The sequence below is a fragment of the Electrophorus electricus genome, chromosome 16 (genome assembly GCF_041902795.1).
Source record: "Electrophorus electricus isolate QZ-2024a chromosome 16, ASM4190279v1, whole genome shotgun sequence".
Taxonomy (NCBI): Eukaryota; Metazoa; Chordata; class Actinopteri; order Gymnotiformes; family Gymnotidae; genus Electrophorus; species Electrophorus electricus.
The window spans coordinates 24,573,744-24,579,941 of record NC_137512.1 but is presented as its reverse complement, the minus strand read 5'-3'; the positions used below and the strand labels follow the sequence as shown (position 1 = coordinate 24,579,941).

Here is a 6,198-nt window from a genome sequence, read left to right as displayed (position 1 = left end):
AGTTACAGTGGATGCTCATTTGGAGAACAGCCCTCTCTCTCCCTATATAACAGGGATCAGAACACTGATTCTACACACACTGATCTCTATTCCACAGCAGAGGACACTGCACTTTCTACAGCTGTGACTGTCTGTGTGTGAAATCAGCCATTCTGCTAGAATGAGGAACCTGTCTGCTCTGCTGTTTGTGCTGCTGCTCTGTTCTCTCCAGCTGGTCTCTAGTGGTGAGTCTCCTGAATTTACTCAGCTGCATTACTGTTAGTGTAGGAGAGAGCATCATCACCAAAGCAGGACTGTGGGACTGATTACTGAACCCACATTCACACAAAGAGAGGGAGGAAATTACACTACCAAAGCAGGAAAAATGGGTCAGTCATTTGTTTACTGTGTGCTGGGATCATGATGTGAGCTGCTTGTTTGTGACTCCTACAGCTCCACATGGACATACCCCTGACTGCTGTCCCAGTGTGACTTATGGGAAGATCCCTCTGAAGAAGGTGGTGTCCTACACACATACAGACAGTGACTGTGCCAATAAAGCCATTATGTGAGTGGTAATGATTTAACTTCAAACACTGACATGATAATTTGAGGACAAATGTACACTTGATTGTTAATCTTGTTAAACTTCAGCACTGCGTTGTGTTTGTACTCAGAATGATGATTGTTAACTTCTTCTCAGTTTATTTTATATATATATATATATATATATATATATATATATATATATATATATATATATATATATATATATATATAAATGTAATTTGGACCATTTCTTTATTGTAATAAAAATATTTTCATTTAAAATTGTCTTTGTTCTGAGTTATTTCAGGCGTATGTTATTAATCCTCAATAACACACGATAAAGCAAGACATCATCTGAACAAGCATCTATAAATCTTTCTGCCCAGTATATTTATGGACATATTAGAGGTTTTTAAATGAAGTTTTTTGCTTAGTGTTTTAGTTTCAAAGCATAAAAATAAAATGCATAAAAACCCACCAAAGATAGACAGTGCATGAGAAAAAATCTTTTAGCATCTTTCTGGCTGATAATTTTGAAGTAAATATACTCTCACATCAAAAGTAGAAGTCCTGGGAGTTCTTACAGTTGTTCTGTTATGTTGATGAAAAATTGGACACCTGCGTTGAGTCTTTTATCTCAACTCAGCTGTAAAAGACCAAAACTGCTACTGTGTCCCAACCTCCACACAAAATGCAGAATTAGTCTGAAAATGAATCAAAACAAAATCCAAAAATATAAATCCTATAATGAAGGAAAGAGCCTGTAAAAATACTTAAGCACAGATATTAAATATGACTGTAGATTTAACCCAGAATATATAGCTCTAACATGAGCTGCTCACAGTGATGTAGGATGCTGTTGTATTCATTTTGTCCACAGTACATCACACAAACACTAGGCATTGTTTGACAAAGAAAATTCACACAGGACGTTTAACTCAACAAGTGCTCCATGAGTTTCTTCTTGGTGCCCTTATTTTCATATACATGGATAATTATATATACTTGTTTCACTTTGGCCAGATCATCCACGAACACGGTTTTAGTTTTCATTGCATACACCCACGTCACCACTAATTATTCTGCTGTAGTATCATCTTGGAAAATTTATATGCATATATCTATTGCCTTTTCTTTTCTAAAGTGTTCTTTTCTTTTCTAAAGTGTTCTTTTCTAAAGTTATTGTCTATTTCTTTTGAAAAATATATTTTTCATCAGAAATCGCTGACTGAAAATCATACTCAGGTATTTTATGGCTTGGTGGCATTTATGTAATCTTTCCTGGCATTTCTCCTGCTCTGGGTTGGGTAGGGAGTCTGGGGAGCTGTTTGTGTCTCATTTTATTTTGGCTTGATTGTCACGGTATGGCCCCTCCCCCCTCAAATGTGTGTGTGTCTGTGTGTGTGTATCTGTTGTGTGTGTGTGTGTGTGTGCATGTGTCCGTGTGTGTGTCTGTGTGTGTGTATCTGTTGTGTGTGTGTGCGTAAGTTTGTGTGTCTTTATGTGTGTGTGTGTCTGTGTGTGTGTGTCTGTGTGTGTGTGTGTGTGTGTGTGTGTGTGTATCTGTTGTGTGTGTCTGTATGTGTGTGTGTGTGTGTCTGTGTGTGTGCGTGTGTGTGCATGTGTCTTTGTGTCTGTATGTGTGTGTGTGTGTGTCTGTGTGTGTGTGTATCTGTTGTGTGTGTCTGTATGTGTCTGTGTCTCTGTGTGTGTGTGTGTCTGTGTGTGTGTGTGTGTGTGTGTGTATGTGTGCGTATGTGTCTGTGTGTGTCTGTCTGAGTGTGTATCTGTTGTGTGTGTGTGTGTGTGTGTGCATGTGTCTGTGTGTCTGTATGTGTGTGTGTGTGTGTGTGTGTGTGTGTGTGTGTGTATCTGTTGTGTGTGTGTGTGTGTGTGTCTGTGTGTCTGTATGTGTGTGTGTCTGTGTGTGTGTGTCTCTGTGTGTGTGCGTATCTGTTGTGTGTGTGTGTGTGTCTGTGTGTGTATCTGTTGTGTGTGTGTATGCATGTGTCTGTGTGTCTGTATGTGTGTGTCTGTATGTGTCTGTGTGTGTGTGTGTGTCTCTGTGTGTGTGTCTCTGTGTGTGTGTGTGTCTGTGTGTGCGTGTCTCTGTGTGTGTCTGTGTGTGTTTGCATGTCCGTATTGCCACGCCCTCTTGTGTTGTGCACCTGATCCTTGTTGTGTGTAATTGTCATGAGAGTGTTTACAAGTCTCGTGTCGTATTGTCAAAGTTGTCAGTGTTTGACCCACGTAGTGTGTTTGTGTGTGTGTTGAGTCGTGCTTGTTACTTTGATATTAAAACATATGTTCTGTTTAGCGTGCCTCATCCCCACATCCTCCTGAACCCGTTAAACATCACATTGATTAAGCTAGATCGATCAATCACTTTATTAATCCCAGGGGGAAATTGACATACTGCAGTAGCTCAAGGTACAAAAAAGGCAACAGTGCAGAAATGCAGATAGAACATAATGTAATAACAACTAAGATACAAAGATATAGTATGTATGTCTTATGCAAGTGTAAGAATGGTAAGGTGTCCGATCGTTCCGATCATTCACTGTTGACAGTCTTACAGGTAAAGTGACAGTGCAATACAAACATTCAGTTAGGTGTGTATATAAGATTGTGCAGTGAATGCAGAAGAGAATGACAATAGAGTGGATATTAATAATAAGCACGATTCTAGTACTCCATACCACTCAGTAGTATCCCGAGACAAGAAGAAGTATTGTACAGTGTGAATGCAGTTGGTACGAATGATCTCCTGTACCACTCTTTACTACAGCGGAGCTGATGACTCTGTGACTAAAAGCGCTCCGCTGTCTGGCCAGTAGATTATGGAGAGGGTGTGAAGAATTATCCAGGATAGCCTTAAGTTTATTAACTGTCCTCCTTTTAACCACCACCTCAAAACTGTCCAGAGAGCAGCCCAGGACTGAGCCAGCCTTCTTGATCAGTTTGTTGAGCTTGTTTGTGTCTCCTTCTCTGATGCTACCTCCCCAACACACAGCTGCATAGAAGATAGAATGGTAGAACATTGTCAGCATCTTGCTGCACACATTAAAGGAACTGACATCCTTCAAAAAGTAAAGTGACACCAAGGTATTTGGACGTTACCGCCTGCTCAACATCCTGATCCTTGATGGTAATAGGACTGATTGTTCTCCTCCTCCTCCTGAATCAACCACCATTTCCTTGGTCTTGTCCACATTGAGGAGCAGATGGTTCCTCTCACACCACTCTGCAAAACTGTTAACCACATTTCTGTATTCTCCCTCCTGACCATGCTTGATACATCCAACCACTGCAGAATCCTAAGAAAACCTCTGAAAATGGCATAGGTCAGACCTGCACTGGAAGCGAGTAGTATGCAGGGTGAATAGGAAAGGTGAGAGTAAAGTTCCCTGTGGTGCTCCAATGTTACTGACCAAGACTTCAGATCAGCTTGCTCCCAGCTGCACATACTGGGGTCTGTCAGACAGGTAGTCCTTGTCCCAGGTGATCATGGACACATCCACCTGCATTCTCCCCATCTCCCCCAACCTGAGAGGTTGGATGGTGTTGAATGCATTTGAGAAATAAAAAAAAGTGAGTCTTACAGTAGTGTTATTCTGATCCAAATGTGCGTGTGCCTTCTGCAGTAGGTAGATAATAGCATCATCCATTTACATTTTACATTTTACATTTACAGCATTTAGCAGACGCTCTTATCCAGAGCGACTTACAAAAGTGCTTTGTCATTTACTAGAATATATCCAAGTACAGTACAGTAGGTTAGAATTAAACATACCAATGAACTAGAATACTGTAGAATACAGGGATGAATGCTGATACCTAGAAGTGCAAAATACATAAGGTCTATCTTAAACAATGATAAGTGCTATAAACAATAAGTGCTAGAGTTTGTTAAACAACATAAACAATGCCCTTTGTAGGCAAGCATCAACGTTTTAAATCTGATGCGTGCAGCTACAGGCAGCCAATGAAGGGAGCACAGCAGTGGAGTAACATTTGTGAACTTCAGAAGATTGAAGACCAGTCATGCTGCTGCATTCTCGACAAGTTGAAAAGGTTTGATGGCTCTTAGAGGCAGACATGCAAGTACCGAGCTGCAGTAGTCTAGCTTTGAGATCACAAGAGACTGCACAGGCACCTGGGTAGCTTCCTGTGAGAGAAAGGGTCAAATCCTTTGCATGTTACAAAGGAGGAATCTGCAAGACCGGGTTAGAGTAGAAACATGAGTTGAGAATGACAACTGGTTGTCCAAAGTTACGCCAGGCTATGGGCAGCTTCGGATGCTGATACCAGGGAGTTCTCAAAGGAAACAGTGAGGTCATGGTAAGGGTTGTGAGTACCTGGGATGAACAGAAGTTCAGTTTTATTGGGGTTGAGCTTCAAGTGGTGGGCTGTCATCCATGACGCGATGTCAGTCAAGCATGCTAAGATACGTCTGGAGACCTGCATGTCAGAGGGTGGAAAACAAAGAAATAATTAAGTGTCATCATCATAGCAGTGGTAGGAGAAACCATGAGAAGATATTGCATCACCAAGAGAACAAGTATACACAGAGAAGACAAGGGGGCTCGATACTGAGCCTTGTGGAACACCAGTGGAGAGTCTACATGGTTTGGATGTGTATCCTCTCCAGGTCACCTGATAGGACCATCCCTCCAGATAGGACTGAAACCATCTCCAAGCAGAACCAGTCACACCAAGCCTGGAAAGAACAGAGAGAATAATGTTGTGGTTCATTGTGTCAAAGGCTGCTGAAAGGTCTAGAAGAATCAAAACAGATGACTGTTTGGCAGCTTTAGTGGCATGAAGTTTCTCAGTCACTGTTATGAGGGCCATTTCTGTAGAATGTGCCGGCTTGTAGCCAGAGTGATTGGGATCATGCAGTTGGTTCTGGGTAAGAAAAAGAGACAATTGATTATAAACTGCTTGTTTGAGGGCTTTTGAGAGGAAAGAGAGAAATGATACCAGTGTGTAGTTGGTAACACTGGAGCCATCAAGTGTGGCCTTCTTGAAGATTGGTACCACCCTGGCAGTTTTCAATGCAGTAGGCATGTATCCAGAAGATAAGGAGTTGTTGATGATGACAGAGATGAAAGGAAGCAGATCTCTTGCGATTGTCTGGAACAGAGCAGAAGGAATTGGATCTAGCGGACATGTAGTCGGATTGCTGGAAGTCAGGAGTTGAAGAATTTCATCTGTGGAGAGAGGAGAAAAAGAAGTCAGAGAGTTGGATGTTGGGGAATGCAAATTGGTTGGAGGGATGGGAACAGGAAAAGGACTGGTGGATTGCTGCAACCTTCTCCTCAAAGAAGGTGATAAAATCCTCTGGAGTAAGAGATGAGGAAGGAGGAGGAGGGGGAGGATTAAGTAGAGAAGAAAAAATAGTGAAGAGCTGGCGTGGATCAGATGATGATGATTCAAATTTCTCTCTGAAGTAGGATGACTTTGCAGATGTTACTTCCAGTGAGAACTTGGAAAGGAGAGGCTTGTATGAGCTAAGGTCTGAATCTACGTGAGAGTTCCTCCACCACCTCTCTGCAGTCCTTATTTCTCTCCTGTGGCAGTAAAGTTTTTCTGTTAGCCAGAGGGCAGGTGGGGAGAACTTAGCAGGTCTAGAGGAGAGAGAGCACAGAAGATTCATTGATGAGAAGA

At 41.8% G+C, this 6,198-nt stretch overlaps 1 long non-coding RNA gene across 1 annotated transcript; it reads right to left on the bottom strand.

The window, feature by feature from the left end:
• Window positions 1-2,929: 2,929 nt before the first annotated feature.
• On the bottom strand, window positions 2,930-5,892 carry LOC145651710 (uncharacterized). Its single transcript, XR_014117627.1, has 3 exons — window positions 5,185-5,892; window positions 4,887-4,989; window positions 2,930-4,696 (listed from the first exon to the last, which is right to left on the bottom strand). It is a non-coding gene; the product is annotated as an uncharacterized LOC145651710 (long non-coding RNA).
• Window positions 5,893-6,198: the final 306 nt, after the last annotated feature.